Source organism: Myxine glutinosa, chromosome 9 (assembly GCF_964187855.1).
Source record: "Myxine glutinosa chromosome 9, kmMyxGlut1.1, whole genome shotgun sequence".
NCBI classification, from domain to species: domain Eukaryota; kingdom Metazoa; phylum Chordata; class Myxini; order Myxiniformes; family Myxinidae; genus Myxine; species Myxine glutinosa.
The window spans coordinates 29,048,929-29,069,515 of NC_136269.1; the positions used below are offsets into that span (position 1 = coordinate 29,048,929).

Here is a 20,587-nt window from a genome sequence, read left to right on the forward strand (position 1 = left end):
GCTTATATGCTCCAATCGGTCGAGCGGAAACAGACCAAGCGAGGTGATGAGGTCGGCAGATGGGTTGGCGAGCGTTTATGTATCCAGCATCCAAAAGGGCTTGGTCTGTAGACTGGCATCACATGTACATCGATGATAATTCACAAGTACACACATAGAACAATCACATGTATGGCACTTCAGGTGTGTACACACACACACACACACACACACACACACACACACACACACCTCCGAATATTGCCAGAAGCTTCACCATAGCCAAATGCATTAAAGCAAACGACACAGGTTTTTGTCATTCTTTTCCAAAAACAGAGCCAAAGGTATCATAAATAAATTCCTCTTTTGGTCTGACCCACTCTGTTAATAAATATAATCATCGAGTTTATGTTTTTATATTCTAGCTTCATTTTTTAAATCTGCTCCTCACTGAACGCTTTTATCTGCTCCTAACCCTAACCCTAACCCTAACCCTAACCCTAACCCTAACAACCCTAACCCTAACAAATCTGGATTTACTTCTGTCTAACAATTTCATTTATTGAGAAAGCTCGGCCTAAATAGCTACCTGTTTGAACACAGATTAGTCAGGCTACAACAACTTACCCAGGCCAGCACATGAACCAAATTCCAAAACTGGTAACACAGGCTAACTTCCTCACTTGCACTGGGCATCTTGCTTTTGTTGTCCAAAGGTAAACATGATGACGAACCCCACAAAACATTCGCTCAGGTGCTCTTCAACCCAGGCATTGCGATCTGCTGGCTAGGTATGGAAATACGACACCTGTGGCCGATGAAAGCACGTGTATACTCTGGTGATGCATAGCCGGCGGGATTCAAAGGTCATTCAGGCACAACATAAACATGCCATGAGAGACCCAATCCTTGTCAATGCGCACCACTAAACCTAGAGTTAAAGAAAAGACGACCAGTGGCCTTTGAAAAGAGAGAAAATACAACATTTTTCTTTTGGCCTACCTTATTTTACTGTCATTAATATTATTATTGTGCTTTTGTCCATAGTATAGCTTTGTATAATGTCCTTAGCAACATTTGCAATAGTTTTCATAAAAACAATACTTTACTTTGCCCCAATTGTTTAATATGGTATATTTTGTGAGTTACAAATTTTTGTGAGTCTGTGGATGGTTAAATCAAAACTCATAATTTGTGGTACTGATTCAAATAGTTATAAACAACCAAAGGTTATCTGTGTGAAAGGAGACGAAAGGATTCCATTGAGAGCCCACACGTTGGCTCCAGGAGTAGAGGAAGTGAGTAAGCCATGTGTTAATTTGGCCTTGGATGTGTTACGGATTCGGCCCTAATGATTGTTGTTATGATTATTGTTGTTGGTTCGAAGTATTCTGGTGATTATGGTTGAAGGGAAAGGGTTATTATAGTTAAAATATTTAAAAGCGCTCCTAGTAAAATGTGGCCGGAAATCCGGATCGTGACCGGAAGAGGTGGAGCGAGGAAGAGGAGGCGGGAGGAGAACGTGAAGAGATGTGGTTGTTGAGGCTCCGGACCGAGCGGTCGACGTACAGTGTGAGTGAACTTTGCGTCCTTGAAGGGATGTTGGGGCGATAAGAGATATCGCCAGAGTGCGTGGAGCCTGTGTCGTCGGGTATCCTCATTGAGGTTCCAGAGGATGCTGGCCTCAAAGCCCGGGTTCGAGTGAAAGCTGTCCGCCATCTTCGCCACGCGAGCAACCTGCAGTGAACCGGTTTTGGTCGTGTCGGCTGGGCATTATTCCCCGGTGGTTTGCCGGGGACGGCTGTGCAAGAAAGGGCACTTGAGAATTATACGGAGGCTCGCGGATTGAACCGCAAAAGTTGTACGTTGGAGCGCGTCTTTGTGAGGTTCCTTTCCACCGCTGTATTGCTGGGTGCTGAACAACGTGACCTTGGGGTCGCCTCGATCGCCTACGCCTCAATTGACTTTGATCGGGCCTTGACTCCCCAATCGCGGGAGCGCACAGAGACATTGGGACTTCGCCTTGGAGGGGTGCAGAGACATTGGGGAGGTGCCGTGAGTTTAGGGTTAAGGGGCTTGATATTGCCCCCATTGTTGTATGGCTCTTTTCGTGTGATTTCTAATATATTATTGTTTGTTCATAACCTGGTGTGGTTGCATTATTGATTTGACCGTTTCATTTGCTGGTTCCATTGAGGGTTTCATTACTGGCTTGATTTCAACCAAGGATAACACATCTTTCTGCCGGGGACCCTCTCGGGGTTCGGAGATCTACCGAGACCAGAGGTAAGGGGAGGACCACGTAACAGAAATTGGGGGCTCGTCCAATTGATATTTGTGGGCTCGCAATTGGGTCTGTGTCCGGGATCTATAAAATTCCTAAATTTAGTCCGGGAAAGAATTCCCTAACATTCCCAGAGTTCCCAAATTTGGAACTTTTTCCAACATTCCCAATTTTTTTCCAAAAACAAACAACAAATTTTTTTTTGTTGTTTTGTTTGTTAAAAATTTCTTGTGTGAAGGTTAACAGGTGTTACCAGTAGTCACTATGGAGTTTGACGCAGAGAAGTTTACAGTGACCCCTAGTGAAGCACAGTTCAGAGCGTTAGTAAAATCGGACCTCTGGAAATTGGCCAAACATTTTAGCTTGGAGGTCCGAACTAATATGAAGAAGGCAGAGTTGCAGACAGTGGTGATACAATCTATGGTGGGATTAGAAGCATGGGAAGAGGTAGCCTGGGATTGGTTACCAGAAGAGCAAGAAAATGTGGAGCTCCGGAAACTGGAGATGCAATTACAGAGCCAGGAAAGGGAAAAAGCACAGGAACGAGAACTCCAGGAAAGGTTAAAAGTACAGGAAAGAGAACTCCAGGAAAGGTTAGAAGAGAAAAAAACAGAGGAAAGGAGAGTGGAAAGAGAACTCCAGGAAAGGTTAAAAGTACAGGAACGAGAACTCCAGGAAAGGTTAGAAGAAAAAAAACAGAGGAAAGAAGAATGGAAAGAGAACTCCAGGAAAGGTTAGAAGACAAAAAAGCAGAGGAAAGGAGAGCTGCAAGAGAACTCGAAGCAGAGGAGAGAAGAGCCGAAAGAGAGTTAAAGGACCGTGAATTGGCGCGTCAGCAGGAAATTAAAGTCAAGGAGCTGGAGTTAAAGAGAGAACGGGGAGAGGTACCATCCCTGCTGACTGGTTCAACACCTAGTCAGAACAGCTGGGATGTTGGCAGACATGTGAGGCTGGTTCCACCCTTCAATGAAAAGGAGGTAGCCAAGTTTTTTCCACACTTTGAGAAAGTGGCTCGACAGTTAAACTGGCCTGAGGAGTACTGGTCCATACTAGTGCAAAGTGTTCTGGTGGGTAAAGCTCAAGAGATTTATTCAGCTTTACCGATTGACCAATGTGCAGATTACGAGGTATTGAAGAAACACATTCTCAAAGCCTATGAATTGGTCCCGGAAGCTTACCGGCAAAAATTCCGGAATGCCAGGAGGAGGGAGAGTGAGACCCATGTGGAATTTGCCAGAGTGGAGGAAACCATGTTTGATAGGTGGTGTGATTCAAAAGGAGTTGGGAAAGACTTCGAACTATTGCGACAATTGATCCTGGTGGAGGAATTCCAACAGTGTGTCCACGAGGACATTAAAGTTCATCTGGAGGAAAGGAAAGTACCAAAGCTGTATGAGGCAGCCACCATGGCAGATGACTATGCCTTAACACACAGGATGGGGTTCCACAAACCGAACTTCTTGCCCAGACCTAGCCAGGGGAGCTATGGTACATCAGGGGCGGAGAATGAAAATCCATGGGGGCGGCCTTGGGATGAAAATGTGGTCCACTTTGACACCACGACTTCTAGAAATCAGAAGACTGCGGTTCCAAGACAGACCTATCGTCCGGGGGACTCGAGGCAGACCGCCGCCCCCATGCCTTGGCAGACCACGAGGTTCTCCTCCGGGCCTACTTGCACTTTTTGCCATAAACCTGGACACTGGATGTCCAACTGTTATGCTCTGGGAAAGGAAAATCAGGAGCGCAGTTCGACTAGTACGACTCCAAATGCGATGGCCATTGTGAGAAATCGCCCTCAAAAGGGTTACCAACCATTTATTTCCGAGGGGTTTGTGTCACTGGATGGAGCCTCGACTAACCGGAGACCGGTTAGGATATTGAGGGACACAGGAGCACATCAATCTTTAATGCTTGAAGGCATCTTGCCATGGTCCGAGGAGACGGCAACTGGGGATAGTGTTCGTTTACAGGGGATTGGTGGCTGTGTTAGTGCTCCACTTCATGTCATCCATTTGGAGTCCGATTTGGTGTCAGGACCGGTCACCGTCTGTTTACAAGCCACACTTCCTGTAGAGGGAGTTTCGGTTGTTATCGGGAATGATTTGGCCGGTGGTCAAGTTTATGGTAACCAGATGGTTGTTAAAAAGCCCAGTAGGGAAAATAACACCACACCAGTTAGGGATGGCGACAAGTTTAGCAAGTTATTTGTCGGTGGACTGAACTTCAAAACAAAGGAAGATGTTTTGGAGTCAGCCTTCAGCAACTATGGACCGCTTTTGGAAGTGCTGCTGATAAAAGACAGGGAGACACGGAAGTCAAGAGGGTTTGGCTTTGTCACGTTTGAAAACTCAAAGGACGCCAGAGAGGCAGAAAAGGATCTGAATAGCAAGGAGTTGGAGGGTCGGACCATCACAGTAGGGAAGGCATTTCCTGGAGGTCGAGGGGGCTACAGAGGAGGACCATGGAGTAGTAGTGGTGGTGGCCGCAAGCGATATTATTATGGAGGCTTCCAGAGTTATGACCGCTCCCGAAGGAAGGATTATCAGAGCAGTGGCCGAGAAGGAGACCGCCAGTCAGGTGACTACTGTGACAAGTGGTCCCACCGTAATTATTAGGAGTCCGGAAAAGTTGAAGCACTGAATGCTGCGGAGCCGCCGAGCCAAGATTCCTACACAGACTAACCGTGAAGGCCACGTTCCTAAAGGCGTCCAGGTAGTGAACTTCCCTGCACGGACTAACCGTGAACTCCACTTTCCTAAAGGCGTCCATGTAGTGAACTTTCATCCCCGGACTAACCGTGAACTCCACGTTCCTAAAGGCGTCCATGTAGTGAATACTTCCAGGCCTCACCACCCAACCACCATGGAACCTGGCTTTCAGCTCGGCCTCCCGGGGAAAGTGCTATAGATTTGCTGGCATTTGGGTTTTTGATCACAACCCCTTAACCTTCATTCAAGAGAAACTAGAAGTAAAAATCAGAGGGGCAGGGACAATGTCGTTGTTGACGCTTGGTCCAGAGGGAATTAACTTTGGAAAGCTCTGGGGGTTGTGTAAAATTTTGTTGCTTTATTTTTGGGGAAGGTTGAATATTGTTGCCCACCGGGATTGCTGATTTGGGTTGTGAATTTACTTTTGCTTGTTTAAAGAGGGCATGCAAAGAAAGTTTTCGCTGTGTTCAAACTTTCTTTCTTGAGGGGGGGGAAGTGTTACGGATTCGGCCCTAATGATTGTTGTTATGATTATTGTTGTTGGTTCGAAGTATTCTGGTGATTGTTGTTGAAGGGAAAGGGTTATTATAGTTAAAAGATTTAAAAGCGCTCCTGGTAGAATGTGGCCGGAAATCTGGATCGTGACCAGAAGGGGTGGAGCGAGGAAGAAGAGGCGGTAGGAGATCGTGAAGAGGTGGTTGTTTTTAGCTCCGGACCAAGCGGTCGACGTACAGTGCGAGTGAACTTTGCGTCCTTGAAGGGAAGTTCGGGCGATAAGAGATATCGCCGGAGTGCGTGGAGCCTGTGTCGTCGGGTATCCTCATTGACATTCCAGAGGATCCTGGCCTCAAAGCCCGGGTTCGAGTGAAAGCCGTCCGCCATCTTCGCCACGCGAGCAACATGCAGTGAACCGGTTTTGGTCGTGTCGGCTGGGCATTATTCCCCGGTGGTTTGCCGGGGACAGCTGTGCAAGAAAAGGCACTTGAGAATTATACAGAGGCTCGCAGATTGAACCGCAAAAGTTGTACATCGGAGCGCGTCTTTGTGAGGTTCCTTTCCACCGCTGTATTGCTGGGTGCTGAACAACGTGACCTCGGGGTCGCCTCGATCGCCTATGCCTCAATTGACTTTGATCGGGCCTTGACTCCCCGATCGCGGGAGCGCACAGAGACATTGGGACTTCGCCTTGGAGGGGTGCAGAGACATTGGGGAGGTGCCGTGAGTTTGGGGTTAAGGGGCTTGATATTGCCCCCATTGTTGTATGGCTCTTTTCGTGTGATTTCTAATATATTTATTGTTTGTTCATAACCTGGTGTGGTTGCATTATTGATTTGACCGTTTCATTTGCTGGTTCCATTGAGGGTTTCATTACTGGCTTGATTTCAACCAAGGATAACACATCTTTCTGCCGGGGACCTTCTCGGGGTTCGGAGGTCTACCGAGACCAGAGGTAAGGGGAGGACCCCGTAACAGATGCTATATGTAGACAGTTTGGAGAGCAAGGCGAGATGCCGGACTGTATCAAAATACTGTGATGATATACTCGATATATCCACACAGACAGCACCGATCTCATGTCTGACATTGAGGGCCTCCATCCATTGTTGGTAGAGTCAGAGCAGCATTTCCAAGGTTGAGTGGCCTGGTCTCAATACAAATTGTTGATCTGAGATGAGGCTGTTGGAGAAAAGGAAGGATTTCATATCAACTGTGATGACCCTACTGATGATTGGACGGAAGCTCAGAGGTCTGTAGTTAAGGGGAGCAGTTTTTGCACTTTGTTTATGTAATGCAGTGATGTTGTCTGATTGACATTAATAAAGAAAATCAAAAAATTTTAAGAAATAAAATCAGTTTTCTGTCGTCCATTCTCCAACATTGCTCCCTTTGCTCTCACAGTCCTCCAACCTTCCCCAGCTCCTCCATTAACGCCATCCTGGTTCATCATCATCAGCTAATTTTTTAGTCCACTGCTGAATGAAAGCCTCAGCATGTTGATGCCATCCATGTTGCTCTGTCTCTTGTTTGTTATTCCAATCCACTCTCCCCAATATTTGTCCATTCCATCCCTCCATCTTAGACGTGGCCTTCTCCTGTTCCTGTTGCCATCCATAGGTCTCAATGTTACTATTGTTAACTTTTAATCCTCGCTTTTTCCCATCAATGGAAGAACCTTCCAGAGGTTGTTCTGTCTCACTCTCCCCTCCAGGACTTCAAGCAAATAGTGGTTTCTCACCATCCCCAATTTTGACCGATGATCTTTATTACTCCCATTAACCTTACTTGATGGGTTCAGTGTTAAATCCTTCCTCTTTTCCGAGTCATTCATTTATTTAATGGTTGTCCCACTGTCAGTTCTACCTTGCTCCTCCATGAGCTTTGCTCCTTCAAAAAAAAAAAAAAAATTGGCAAAACTCAAATCCAAAAGAGAACACAATGCTGATATGTGATTTTAGTCAAATTCATCATCTCGTTGGAGCTATAAAAATTCTGTAATTGTAACCTGCTTCACAGGATACAAAGATCTTCTACCAATGAAGTCACAACAAGGTCTGGCCTTCACAGACTCAAATGATGTTTACCATTCATCGTATATAACTTACTTCAATTTCTCATATCATCATATAAATACAACCAATCTTCATAATACAGGTATCGAGATCAGATCAGGTGTCATCTCCTTTCAGGCAGTTGGCTGGAATGAATCGCAAATCCGTTCGCTCGACCGCTAGCCTTGCACATTCCGCGAAGCCCAGTCCAGTCGACTGCTTTTTATTGGCCCTTTAAGTGATTCTTGGTCTACTTCTAGCTCTCTTGCTTTCCACCTAGCCTTCCAACAGCTATTTGAAGCACAGAGATACTCCATATAACAGAATATTTTGGTATTTCGATAAAGATGTAATGCACCAAAAAGGACACCATTATTCTTTAAAGAAGCGCAGGCCATATGATAAAGACAGATCAGCATAAGTTAAAACAACAGGGAGAACAGAAAACTGAGGGAAGGTTGAAAATCATTGACTCACTTGTCTTTTCGTATTTTATATCTTTTGCATTGATTGATAAAAATTTCTTATTGATTAAAATAACAGCTATTGGAGTGAATCATTTCTGCCTCTGCTATCCTTATTGACAGCCTTTCGCAAACCAACAATGACTCTGAAAGAAATACCGCTGCATGACTTTTTTGTTTTTTTGTTTTCCGTTTTTGCTTTCCTCGTTTTCAACTGCACCGTTTCCCAACGGTCCTCGCACCTTTTGTCAATTCAAGATATCTACTTTCACATATTCTTTGGATTTTCTTCAAAAGCCATCATTATGGACGGGGTAAATCCCCCGGAATTGGAGTACGGTATTTTAGTATGACTTCTTTTTCTGGGAACTGCACTACAGGATACACATCTACACAGAGAGAATAGGGGTGTTACCCCCAACAAAATAATGAACGAATGATCGTTTTAAGGCCATTTTCCCCGCTAGAGCGGGGGTTAGCCTTGCGGGCCCCATGACAATCATGGTTCCCTGTTTGAGGCAATGTTTTTTTTATTTTGGGCAATGTTGGGTTGGGCAATGTTCCCCAACCCTGAATACTATTATTTTTTACCGCCTAAAACCTTCGCATGCACAATCTGCCTCCCCTTCCCCCATGAATACAACCACCAGTTTTCAGCTCATCCCATCCAGCAGTTCAGGAGGGTATAGAAGTGAAACACACAAATACACAAACAGACACTTCTGAAATTAGAGTATGATAAAACTCTCAAACATTATAACCCTCTTGTCTTCCAATGTAATTTTTTTTTCCTTCAAATCTTCCTTTTCAATGAATGAAGCCCAAACAGCATCCAGCATAACAATTCTTCCGTACGCTAAACATGACGAAAACAGCTAAAAAGAATACAAAACATTGAAAATTTTAGGCAACCTTTACCTTTTGACTTCAAAAGCAAGAGGCTTCAGTGACCCAATATGCAAACGCTGTTAGAATTTCAAATCAGTCGTATGAAAATTCACGATTTTATGTGACCTTGACCTTTGGATCTAAAGAAAACATTTTCATCTTCTAGATTTTGATTGGTGAAGCAATTCAGTAACCCAATATGCAAATTCTTAAAATTTCAGGTCAGTTTATTGAAAATTGACAATTTTATGTAATGACCTTTGACCTTTGTCCAAATTATTGACTTGTCTTCTCCATATTCCAATAATAAAACTTTGTTGAAAATTTGATGATAAAAGCTCAAATGGTAAAGAAGTTATGGCCCAGACAGACAGACACACACACACACACACACACACACACACACACACACACACACACACACACACACACAAAAGTGATTGAAAACTTGCGTCTCCCACTGCGCGGCGGAGGGGCTGACGAAGTAAACAATCTTACTATAATTCACCAAATGTCCATCTGTCTGTCTGTCTGTCTGTCTGTCTGTCTGTCTGTCCGTTCGAAGGTACCGCAAAAACAGCTGAACCGATCGCAACGATATTTTGGGTGGGTAATCCTGGGATCTCCAGGAGTAAAATAGGCTATTTAGTTTTTCCAATTTCAGCTTTGGTCTCCAGCATTCTCAGGTTTGAACTCCTGCATAACATTCGCATTCGCATAACGTTCATTGTGACGATGTTTTCATTGTGACGATGTTGTTTTCCCGGGTGCCGCACAAACGGCGGCACCGATCGGACTCGGTGACCTCGGACAAAGACCTTTTATAAGGACATGGGTTGAATCCCTGCTTGAGAGAATTCCAACCCCCTCCCCGCCATCACGGCCGTCTCTCCAACTCACAATCCCACGAGATATGCGGAAAGGACGACCCAAAACCAATATAAACATCACGAAACATCATTCGTATATAAACATCAGTAAAAGTAAATAATGACCACGGCCAAAGTTCAAACGACGTTTAATCTCTACATGAGAGAATTCCACATAGCTATTTGGGCGGTGTATACGCTAACAGATCGCTGTCTCCATCGATCTTGCCAAGGCCGTAACACCTATCGGCTCAAAATCCTTTTAACTGTTGATTTGGTAGTTTTTACAATGAAGGAAACACGTATCGGGAGTACATACGACATAGCGATTGTGAACACGATTATCGATCACTATTCACGATCACAATCATCACAATCATAGTGTATCGATCACGATTTGAAACACGATGGAATAATATTTACCGATATGAACAGTGATGTGGCTTTTGTTAAATTATAAAGATACTGTTTAGATTTTGATGATTTGCGTGTGATATGATTTAACGGATGTTTATATGAATCGTTTAAAAGAATAAAAGCCTTCAATTTCTGATATTTTACCTTTTCATTTGGGCCTCCCAATTGAAGCCCCGCCCGTAGGGCGGGTACCGTTGCTAGTATTATTGAATCTAGATTGTGCGAAAGCAGATTTAAACAAAGATAACTCGAACGGCACTCAGTAAAGAGCATACCTCTGTCTGGTGAACAGTTTACGTTTTGTATCTCAGAGTAGACCAGAAAATCACAATACATAATCACATTTAATCAAAATCAATCACAGGAATCACCATAGCTCCAGTCTTTCATACCCTGATCTACCCCTCGTTTTTGGCCATATCACTCAATGGTGAAGAATCACTTAAAAATTCTACCAACTGTATCCGGATCTGGATCTTCACCAAAATTAAATCGATTCTTCCGTGTCACACACACAACCTGTCCAACACGTTTCGTCAAAATCCGTCCATAAGTTTTTGAGATATCCTGCTATGTATCATTTTTGGCCCTATCTCCCAATGGTGAAGAATCACTTTAAAAATTCCACGAGCCGGATCCGAATCCGGATCTTCACCAAAATCTAATCATTTCGTGCTTGTGACATATGCTACATCTCTGCCAAATTTCGTCCGAATCTGTCCACAACCTTTTTAGATATCTTGTTCACAAACAGACAGACAGACAGGAGGGAAAACATAACCTCGATCCACCTTTGGTGGCGAAGGTAAAAATACCCTTGGGTACAAAAGTCTGAGTCCACTCAAATCAATGCCGAGCTTTCTCTATCACAATTTCAAACAAAAGTACTACTTGATAATCTATATATATAAAACACAGTTTGTGTGTGTGTGTGTGTGTGTAATGTTACCGATAGACTCCTAAACGGAGAGGCTCACGTGCTTGATATTTGGCATAGACATGGCCATTGAGCCTGGGAAGAACATGGCTGACCTAAAAAAAAATATTTCATAATATTTTTTTACCATATTTTTACCTCAGCGCATTTCAGCGAGGAATATTATGCACGGAATCTGAGGCGGTGGCAGAGCAGCGCGCTGATTCGCTCAGAGCGATCACGTGATGTTCCTTGCCGCCATAAACTCAGTTACGCGTTCGCACGTATTTCAGAGCGAAAAGCGATTGCGTTTTTTCACATTTCAGCGAGGAACATTGCCATTCACACCACATAGGTTTTTTTTTCTTTCATCTTTACGATATCCATATTTTTTATTCATATTTACCTCAGCGCATTTCAGCGAGGAATATTATACACGGAATCTGAGCAGGTGGCAGAGCAGCGCGCTGATTCGCTCAGAGCGATCACGTGATGTTCCTTGCCGCCATAAACTCAGTTACGCGTTCGCACGTATTTCAGAGCGAAAAGCGATTGCGTTTTTTCATATTTCAGCGAGGAACATTGCCATTCACACCACATAGGTTTTTTTTTTCTTTCATCTTTACGATATCCATATTTTTTATTCATATTTACCTCAGCGCATTTCAGCGAGGAATATTATACACAGAATCTGAGCAGGTGGCAGAGCAGTGCGCTGATTCGCTCAGAGCGATCATGTGATGTTCCTTGCCGCCATAAACTCACAGTTACGCGTTCGCACGTAATTCACACGTTCAAAACAAACGAGATCCGCGAAGCGAGTTGGTCGAGTCGTGCTAACCAAGATGGCGACACGGCGGCTTCACTTTTCACGGAGTATGAGCGTTCTATATATTTTCAATTCAGTGCGCCCGACTCGTTCACGTACTTGATTTGTGGCATAGACATGGCCATTGGGCCTTCACGGTGTAATTTGTGCGAGGCTTTTGTCCGAGTGAGCTCGAGTCGAGAGGGCGAATGTATGGGTTGGGAATGTACGGGTCTCCCTTCCCCCGCCCGGCAACGCCGGTACTGGAGGGCGTCACAGGATCGGTGAGTCTCCAAAATCCACTTCGTGCTGTTGCGAAGATGCAGGACGATGTCGCGATTGTTGTGCTGCTCTCCGACCATGAGAACTGCAACGTCATTGTTGACTGGCCCTCCCCTTCCCCCTCCCTTCCCACTCCACCCTACCCCTCCCCTTCTCCCCTCCCCCTCCATTTTCCCCCTCCCCCTCCCTTTTCCCCCTCCCCCTCCCTTTTCCCCTCCTCCCTTTTCCCCTCCCCCTCCCTTTTCCCCCTCCCCGTGCTATATATAGTTTTGTTGCGGATACGAGATGGTGAAGAATAAACAAAGAATTCTCAGATCCAGATGCGGATCCTCACCAAAATCTAATCATTGCGTTCTTGTTACATACCCAACCTCTCCAAAGTTTGTCTGAATCCATCCACAACTCTTTGAGATATCCTGTTTGCAAAGTGTTGTTCTCCTTCTCTTCCCTTGATACAGGGTGAGGCCCAACAGCACCAAGCTCCTGCCCTACCTTGACAACGATACTCCTCCACTCCCCTCTGTCCTCAACCAACTCTCTCCACCTTACAACCACCCCCACCTTACTGATTGATATCCCTCTTCACACAGTCCTCCCATATCAACCATGGTCTACCTCTTTTCCTCCTACCTTGTTCCCTCAATCTATCCACTCTCTTTGCCAGTCTCTCTTCCCCCATTCACACAAAGTATCCAGCCCATCTCAGCCGGCATTTCACCAATCTCCCTGTCAAGCTCATCTGCACATCAATCTCCTCCCTCAGTTCATCCATTCTCCTTCTATCCACCCTCTTCACTCCTGCAATCCTTCCTGATACAGTTGTTCTCGCAAACTTGTATCCTCTGCTGTTGTCTCTCTGTCAGTGCCACTGTCTCCAGACCACAAAGTTAGGTGAGCATTACACGAGACATCAGAACCTTTCCTTTCAACCTCATTGAAATCTTTTTTGTCTGCCATTACTCCCTCCACCATCTTCCATGCATTTGCACTGACCTGAATCCTCCTCCACACCTCTGCTTTGGACTTACCATCTCCCGGTCACTTTAGACCGGACTTACCATCTCCTTGTCTGATCTCCTTACCCTCTAACCTGATATTCATTTCTTTTCTCTGCTGCCCAACCCACATCACCTCCATCTTCTCCATGCTCATTTTCAGCCCAAGTTTCTCAAATGCCTCCTTCCACTCCCCCAGTACTTCCTGGATCTCCCACCCACTCTCCACCCCAACAGCCAGATTGTCTACATACAATATCCTCCGCAGAATATCTTTCATGTTTACCTTCCTGCTTACCAGCTCCATCACATTGATAAACAGGAGTGGGCTGAAAGTGCTTCCATGCCTCAAGCCGATGTTCACATTTAACTCCTCCGACATCCCAGGACCAACCAAAACAACTCTTCCCATTGTCACCCTGCGCTCGCGAAGCGAAAATCAGGGTTAGGCATTCGGTTACGTACATGTGGCATGTGTGGCGTACATGTCTGGAATAAAAAAAAAATCATTTTCTCGGCAACCGTTGGTCCGAATGACAGTAAATTTTACTATAGGAGCGCCTCCGCATGTAGAATTTTTTAAATTCATAATTGTGAAGTCATAGGTCACATGGCACGGACGCCATCTTGGAAAAACGTTGCACCTCTATATCTCTCAAACCGCTCAATGGAAAAAAAATTGAAACATGGCTCATTGTCAAGTACTCCCCATGGGGAATAAGATATGATGATAATGATGTCATCAGTGCCTTCATTATGACGTCATAATTCCACAAGTACAACGCTTCATCTGATCAATATGAAAAAAAAAATTCCTCTGCCAGTTACTCCGATGGACACTAAATTTTCAGAATATGAGCGGCTCCTTCTGTGGAATATTTTTTAATGATAATTATGACGTCATAGGCCACGTGGTACAGGCGCCATCTTGGATAAACTTCGCACCTCGATATCTCTAAAACCACTCCATGGAAATTTTTTAAAGAAGTCTCATTGTCAAGTACTCCCCATGGGGAATAAGATATGTTAATGATGATGTCAATGATCCCTTCGTTATGACGCCATAATTCGACAAGTACAACACTTATCTGATCATTATGAATTTTTTTCTCAGCAACTGTTGGTCTGATGCACATGAAATTTTCACCATAGGAGCACCTCCTCCTGTATAATATTTTAATGATAATCATGACGTCATAGGTCATGTGGTACAGGCACCATCTTCGAAAATCCAAAAAACGTTTCGAAAAAAAACTCCTGATGTCCCTGTTCTCTACTGTTGTACTTGTGTGCTTCCCTCTCTCTCCCCATCTTGTCTCCCACTCCCTTTATCATATGTTTTATGTTAGTTTCTTTTTTTGTGATTAATGTTAGCTCTTACATGAGCCTCGATATTTTATACAAAAAAACAAAACAAAAAAAAGCCTTGTACCTCTATCTCCAAAACCGCTCTATGGAAAAAATTGAAACGTGGATCATTGTAAAGAACTCCATATGGGGAATAGGTGTTGTTAACGATGACATCATTGGTGCCATAATTATGATGTCATAATTCGACAGGGACAACACTTAGTCTGATCAGTTTGAAATTTCTTGAGCGTGATCTATGCAACAATTATATTAGAGAGTATACATTTATGATGTCATTGCTCATGTGGTCTGGCAGAAATATTGGATCAAAGAAGAAGAAAAAAAGCGTTTTTTCAACCTCCTCCTGAAGAATTGTTTTATTATTTGCGTTCATATGTCTGGTGATTGTTTTGTATTTATTTATGCGAATGAGTACTTGTATATAACTGTCATTAATCAAAAAGGCTTAGGCACAATAGAGGGATTCTTTTTAAATCCCCCCCCAAAAAGGTTGTTTTTTTTTCAAATTTTTTTTTTTTGTCTCAAACACTCATCAACACTCACCGATGAACCTCTGAAAGTTTGATGAAGATCCGTTCAGCCATCTCTGAGAAAAATGGTGACACACACACAGACAGACCAATGGCTCTCTTATATAGTACTAGCAGGAGTTCCTGGCGTTGCCGGGTGAGGGGGGGGGGGGGGGGAGGAGGATGGAGAGGGTGGGTTGAGGAAGGGAATGGGGTGAGTGGAAGGGGGTAGGGCGGGGGATGGGAGATATACTACTGGGGAAATATATACTACATATACATATTTTAGGGGGGGGGGGAGGGAAGGCTTTGACAGGCTCCCCCGTTTTGGGGAAGGGAAGGAGGAAAAATTTACCCGTAAAAATATTGCTTTAACCTCAGTGTTGCCCAGGTAAAAAAAGGAAATGGTAATACCCTCTGCCACCATCACCAGGTGGCGCTACACGGCACACATTTAGATCGAGAATTTACGCTGCTCTCTCGGTCCCTCACACCCCCACATGAGGCCACGGCCACATAACCTATGTTAACCCCCAGACAAAGTTGTATTTGTATTTGTACCCCGAGTAAAGTTTCTAAGTATTTATAGCTGGAGTACCCGGCGTTGCTCAAGCGAAAAATAAACATTAACATATTTGAAATGAGGGCAAATATAATGGAAAAGCAATTACATCCAAACCAGAATCCATTACAAATGTCAAATAATCATTTTAACTTCTTGTTGAATATATGCTGCTGAATGTGCCGTTGATCACGTTTCTGAGTCAAGTCAGATGACGTCAGGAAGAAGAAGAAGAAGCCTAACTACCAACTTCGACCGCTTCCGGAATTGTTTTATTACTTGTGTTCAAATGTCTGGTAATTGTTTTGTATTTATTTATTAGAATGTGTACTTGTATATACAGTCACGTGAAAAAGTAAGTACACCCCATGTAAAGTTTTGACTTTTTCAACATATTTCAACATACAGCTATTTGATCTTCATTTCAACAATATTGATAGATAAAGGTGATATAATATAACAAATATCATGAAACATTTACATTTTGTAGTCAATTGTATAATTTAAATAAACATAAATGCAAATTTCGCATGTGGAAAAAGTAAGTAAGACAGGAACCATTTTTTCCCCACAGGCTTCCTCTCATAATATTTCTTCAGTCGGTTGACATGACACAGCTGCCGCTTTTTCCGGTCGGTCGGGAGTTGTCACCACGTAATCTGTTTCATTAACCCTCCTGTCGATTGCATAGGGACCAAAATATCTAGCCTGTAGTGGCTGACCTGGAACAGGAAGCAACACTAACACCCGGTCCTCAGGACTGAAATTTCTCATCTGAGATTTCTTGTCATGTCTCACTTTCATTTTATCCTGTGTCACTTTCAAGTTTCTTCTTGCAACTTCACAAGCCTTTGCCAATCTGTGCCTAATCGTTGACACATTATCTACCACTGTTGACTGCGACTCCTCCTGTAGCCACTGTTCTTTCACCAATTTCAATGGTCCTCGAACGGTGTGTCCAAACACAAGTTCAAAAGGACTGAATCCCAATGACTCCTGAACAGATTCCCTCGTAGCAAACAACAATAAGGGTATTCCCTCATCCCAATCCTTGTCACATTCAAAACAATACGTTCTGATCATATTCTTCAATGTCTGGTGAAACCTTTCCAAGGCCCCTTGGCTCTCGGGATGGTACGTACTTGATCTTACTTGCTCCACTCCCAACAGGTGTACAACTTGCTGAAAAAGCGTTGACATGAAATTGGAACCCTGATCAGACTGGATGACCTTAGGTAGGCCAACCAAAGTGAAAAATTTAATCAAGGCCTTTGCAAGAACTGCCGCAGTAATTTTCCGAAGAGGCACTGCTTCTGGGAACCTCGTGGAAGCGCACATGATGGTAAGCAAATACTGATGTCCAGCCTTAGTTTTAGGTAAAGGGCCAACACAGTCAATAATGACTCGGCTGAATGGCTCTTCAAAAGCTGGAATTGGTTTTAAAGGTGCAAAAGGGACTTTCTGATTAGGTTTTCCCACAAGCTGGCAAGAACCGCAAGATTTACAGAACTCCGCCACATCACGTCGCAATCCTGGCCAGAAAAAATGTACCAAAATTCTGTCACATGTCTTGTTCACTCCAAGGTGCCCGGCCAAAGTTGTCTCATGCGCCAAACTCAATATCCCCTTCCGGTACGGGGGTGGCACCACAATTTGGTAATGAACTTTCCACTCATCGTTTGCTGGCACGTCCGGTGGTCTCTATTTTCTCATGAGTATTTCCCCTTTCATGAAGTAACCAACAGGTATCTTCATAGCCTCTTCCTCTGTAATGGCTTGATCAATTAAACTCCGGAGCTCCGAATCTCTGTGTTGTTCTTCAACAAGTTTCTTTTGGACAAGCACCGTTTGTTCAGCCTCGTTCCCAGATGTCTCCGATGGACACTCCATTTTCTCTTTTGGTCCAGATACCACCTTTTCCTTAGGTTCCTTGATGTCACTCCCTTTCCTATTACCTCTTCCAGACTTTTCCTCCAATATCTCTATGGAACCCAAATCCACATCACCTTCCTTCTCTTCAGAGCACTTCCTACCCATAGCACGAGTCACTGCACAGGACGGAAAGATACCCGGAATCTCCTGCTCTAACTGTGCTGTGTTATTTTCCATACTGGGCTTTTCAACCAACATCGGATTACCAGAAACTCAACCCCCGGCCAAATCATTCCCGATAATAAAAGAGATTCCCTCTACAGGAAGAGTGGCTTGTAACCCCACAGTGACTGGTCCTGACACCAAATCAGACTTCAAATGGATGACATGAAGAGGAGCTTTAACATAGCCACTAACCCCCTGTAAGAGAACACTAACCCCCGTGGCCGTCTTCTCCGACAATGGCAAAATGCCCTCAAGCATCAAAGATTGATGTGCTCCTGTGTCCCTCAATACCCTAACAGGTCTCTGGTTCGTTAAGTCCCCATCCAGTGACACAAACCCCTCGGAAATAAAAGGTTTGTAATCATCTTGGACAAGGTCGTTCTGTGATGCCGTAACTTTGGCACGGGAACCTTCACAAGGCACTGTCCTCTAAGGACGATTTCTCGCATTGGCCAACGCATTCGGAGTTGCACTAGTCTGACTCCGCTCCTGATTTTTCCTTTTCAGGGCGTAACATTGGCAGTGTTCTGATCCCTAAAAGTCGTAGTATCCGGTTTTTCCCCATAGTCCTGTCTAGGCCGCCTCCAGGAAAATTTGTTCTCCGAACATGATTTACCGTAACTCTCCTGGCTAACTCTAGGCGGGAATTTAGGTTTGTGGAACCCCATCCAGTGTGTCAAGGCATAGCCATCTGCCACTGTTGCTGCCTCATACAACTCCGGTACCTTTTTTCATGCAGATGCACTTTAATGTCCACGTGGACACACTGTTTGAATTCCTCCACCAAGATCAATTGTCGTAAAAGGTTGAAGTCTTTCCCAATCTCCTTCGAGTCACACCACCTATCAAACATAGTTTCCTTCATTCTGGCAAACTCCACATGGGTCTCACTCTCCCTCTTCCTGGCATTCCTGAATTTTTGTCGGTAAGCTTCAGGGACCAATTCATAGGCTTTGAGAATGGCTTTCTTCACTATCTCATAATCTGCGAATTGGTCAATCGGTAAAGCCGAATAGATATCTTGAGCTTTACCCACCAGAACACTTTGTACTAACATAGTCCAGGACCCCACAGGCCATTTTAACATTTGAGCCACCTTCTCAAAGTGTAAAAAGAACTTGGCTACCTCCTTTTCATTAAAGGGTGGAACCAGCCTCACATGCCTACCAACATCCCAAGAGTTAAAAACTGGTTGTCGAACTAGCCGGCATGGATACTACTTCTCTCCGTTCCCCCAGTAATTCAAGCTCCTTGAGTTTAAGTACCCTCTGATACTCCATGTCCCGTTCCTTTAACTCCCTTTCGGCTCTCCTTTCCTCTGCTCTTTCCTCTGCTCTTCTCTCCTCGAGTTCCTCTTCTGCTTTCCTTTCCTCTGCTCTTTCCTCGGCTCTTCTCTCCTCGAGTTCTCGTTCCTGTTCTGCTCTTTCCTTTTCTGCTTTCCATTCCAACTCTTTTAACTTTTCCTGGCTCTGCAGTTGCATCTCCATTTTCTGGAGCTCCACATTTCCTTTTTCCTCTGGTAACCAATCCAAGGCTACCTCTTCCCATGTTCCTTGGCCCACTAGAGATTCTACCACCAATGTCTGAATCTCTGCTTTCTTCATACTAACTCGGACCTCCAAGTTACAATATTTGGCCAATATCATGAGTTCCGATCTTTTTAACGCCTGGAACTGTGCCTCGTTCGGGGACGTCGGAAACTTTTCTACGTCAAACACCATGGTGACTATTAGTTAGCACCTGTTAACCTTCACACAAAAATTTCCAAATTTTCAGAAAAATTTGGGAATGTTAGAAAATTCCAAATTTGGGAATTTTGGGAATGTTAGGGAATTCTATCCCGGACGAGCCCCCAATTTCTGTTCCGTGCTCCTCCCCAAACCCCGGTCACGGTGTACCTCCGAGCCCCGAAAGGAGTCACGGCAGAAAGATGTGCTATTATGTGCCAATGACCAATGGTGAAACCACACCAATCAGTTGTTACAAAAAACCAAGTATTGTATTAGTATCGCACAATAATAACAGCACAAGTACAATATACTTCAATTGCACAACAAAATACCATATAATTCCTATGATGGTACCACCAGTTTCTTAACTCGATAACTCACGGTGCTCCACGTGAACGAAATGTAACACCCCCAAAGTCACTGTCCCGGCACCAGGCCAAAGTCGATCCACGCTCCGGTGATCACAAGAAAAAGGTCGTATTAAGCCCAGAACCCAGGTCGGCTGACAGTCGACGCTGCCAAAGAGCCGCTGGGTGGGTGTCGGGCCGACGTCTGTCAGGCAAAAGTGCACCCAAAAGGCGACTGGGAATTCACACCTTCGGTTCACCAGACAATGACGCTGATATGAACAAGCAGCGGCTCCCAAACGGAGAACCGCAAATTCCCAATCGAAATCCACGTTACACACGCGAACCAGGCTAACGGCTGGGGCGCGGTGAAATGGCTGGAGTGAGGTGAAATGGCGGACGGACCTGTAATGGAGGCGTACCTGCTCTCCAACAACGATTCACTTCGGAATCAACCACAAAACCCGTCACCCAGGTTTATCGGCCACAGCGATATTGACTCTGTCACAGGAATCCCTTTTTGTATACTGAATCGAGGCTCGTGAAAGAGCTGACAACCGCGAGGGAAAGACAGCACAGGGGGACCACGAGGGAAAGACAGCACAGGGGGACCGCGAGGGAAAGACAGCACAGGGGGACCGCGAGGGAAAGACAGCACAGGGGGACCGTGAGGGAAAGACAGCACAGGGGGACCGCGAGGGAAAGATAGCACAGGGGGACCGCGAGGGAAAGACAGCACAGGGGGACCGCGAGGGAAAGACAGCACAGGGGGACCACGAGGGAAAGACAGTACAGGGGGACCACGAGGG

The 20,587-nt window shown here is 44.7% G+C and overlaps 1 protein-coding gene across 6 annotated transcripts in view; it reads right to left on the reverse strand.

The window, feature by feature from the left end:
• EHBP1 (EH domain binding protein 1) overlaps positions 1–20,587 on the reverse strand; it is a 341,780-nt gene that overhangs the window by 70,470 nt on the left and 250,723 nt on the right. The gene's annotated exons all lie outside the window — the stretch shown is intronic.